This window comes from Amblyomma mixtum, unplaced genomic scaffold (genome assembly GCF_055824585.1).
Source record: "Amblyomma mixtum isolate Tamu unplaced genomic scaffold, ASM5582458v1 scaffold_139, whole genome shotgun sequence".
NCBI classification, from domain to species: Eukaryota; Metazoa; Arthropoda; class Arachnida; order Ixodida; family Ixodidae; genus Amblyomma; species Amblyomma mixtum.
Window position 1 is genome coordinate 17,501 of NW_028317672.1, and position 2,500 is coordinate 20,000.

At 49.8% G+C, this 2,500-nt stretch overlaps 1 pseudogene; it reads left to right on the top strand.

Annotated features, from left to right (window-relative positions):
- LOC149324817 (large subunit ribosomal RNA) overlaps window positions 1-2,500 on the top strand; it is an 8,105-nt pseudogene that overhangs the window by 2,694 nt on the left and 2,911 nt on the right.

Sequence of the window (2,500 nt, forward strand, 5' to 3'; positions counted from 1 at the left end):
ATGACTCTCTTACCTCTTACCTCTTAACTATGACTCTCTTACCTTTACCTCGGAGATTTCCGAAAAGAGCTCCGCTTTGGGGAGGCACCGCTCCAATTCCTGCCCTGCACCAGGGGGGGCTTACCCAAGTGACGGTGACGGTGGACGGGTGACCAGTACGGCGCCCGTATCTACAGAGATCAATAATACTGTTGACAATGAGGACGGGCTCGTTCCGCCTAGGTGCCATGCTGCTTCGCATGCAAGATGGACCGATGCTGAAGTTAACATAATTGTTGACTTGGAACTAGATCTCCCTCCAGGAGAACGGTATCATAACGCTGCTATAGCTGCACTTCACCAGATCAGATCTGTTGACGCCATACGTGGCCTGCGGAAGGGCACAAAGTACAAACATAAATTGGAGGCAGAAAGGGAGCGACGCCGTCGTCTCGGCGCTCGCCCTTCAGTTGCGGCACGCCTTCCACTTGCAACTCTGCCCCCCGTTACTCCTCCATGCCCTTCGCCACCTAGGGATGCGGAAGAATCCTTCACAGGTCCCCCCACCTTGGATTTTCCAGAGGTTTTTGATTGCCTCGCAAGATACGACCTCCACAGCTCGGGCTTGGCCACTAATCTTTGCAATGGCCCCCTAACAAGTTCAGACTTTAACATTCTTTATGACCGTTTTAAGATTACAATAAAGCCTTATAGAGCGCTCAAAAAGAGGGTAAAGCCAGTGGTTCGCCGCCCGAATGAGTCTGCCAAGAGTTTCCATCATCGTCTCTATAAATATCATCAACTTCTCTATCATAAAGGCCCCAAGATACTCATAGATGAGCTCAGTCGTTGTCACACTGAGGGCAGGGACATACCCTTAACTGAGATTCACGATCAATATGATGTCCTTTTCCAGAGTGAGTCCCCTGAGGTTTCGGAGGTAGGAATTCAGCCTGGCATATTGCCTTCTGATGCGCCGTTGTTCACTTCCAATGAGGTTCTCTCATCTTATCAGGAAATGCGTGAAAATTCCGCACCAGGTCCTGATGGCCTTACTGTTGCTCAGTTGGGAAAAATCCCTCTTGACATAATAACTCTTATTATGAATAACTTCCTATGCATGCACTGCCTTCCTGAGGACCTCCGTATGTCCAGAACAGTATTCATCCCTAAACGTGACATTCCAGTCTCGGCTGCCGATTTGAGGCCTATTACAATAAGTTCAGTCTGGGTTCGTCTCTTTTCTCGTCTTATCTTGGGTCGATTCACTCACACTTGTCACTTTCACCCCTTACAGAGCGGGTTTTCTGATGACCGCTCTGCACAGTCCAACCTTCTCCTTTTGCAGGGTATGATGAGGTGGTGCAAAATTAATAAGAAAGACTTCTACGCCGCCTCTCTCGATTTGCGAAAGGCGTTTGATAGTGTTAGTCATAATGCACTTTTCACAGCCCTGCGGGAGGGGGGTGCGAGCCCTAGCTATCTGAACACCGTGCAAGATATGTATTCTTTGCAGAGGACTACATTTTCGTATGCTGGGGCCACGGACGGGGTCCGCGTGTTCATGCATCGGGGGATAAAGCAAGGTGACCCATTGTCACCCTTCCTATTCAATCTGGCGCTTGATCCGCTGATGCATGAACTTAACGGATCCGGTTACGGCCTTCACATTAAGGACATCACCCTATCTGCATTAGCCTATGCTGACGACATCGTACTTGTCGCCAGCAGCCTCGCTGAACTGCGCAGAAACCTGGACGTTTCGGTAAAGTATTTTTCCAAATTGGGTCTTGCTCTGAATCCAGACAAGACTCAATACTTTGGGTGGCACTACGACGCCCACAGGCTGAAGTGGTTTGACTACGTCATCCCCGAGCTACGGCTCGAGGGTGCCGTGGTCAAACCTAAGGCTCGTAATGAGCCTATCCGCTACCTGGGAGTCGACTTGTTTGTTAATAAGCCACCATGGGTTTCAACCGATGTAATCAACCACCAATTGGCTGCCCTGAAATCGGCTAGGTTGAAACCCTTCCAAAAGTTGTATTGCTTTACCAGCGTTCTGGTCCCTAAATTGCTATACGGAACGTCCAGCATTCTCGCGGCAAAGAAGTGCGGGACATATCTCGACCGCCACACCCGCATCGAGGTCAAGAGGCTCTTATACTTACCATTATCATACCCACACATAATCCTTCATCTTCCGTACAACCAGGGGGGGTTGGCCATATTACACCTCAGCCGTCTGGGGCCGGAAGTTCAACTGAAGGCTTTTGCCAGGTTGCAGAGACTCGGCTCACCACAGGTCGACACTGTTATTGAAGAATGTCTTCGTGATGAGAGAGATCAACTTTATCGCAACCTAAATGTCCCCTTAGGAGTCTCTGACAAGGCCGATGTGAACAAGGCCCTTAAAACATCTAGGACAGCTTCATTGCAGGAATGGGAAGATTCTTACCAGCACAAGGACATAGGGGCCTTTCGTCGCGAGCCACTTGGAAACAAGTGGCTGAAGCCCAACTCG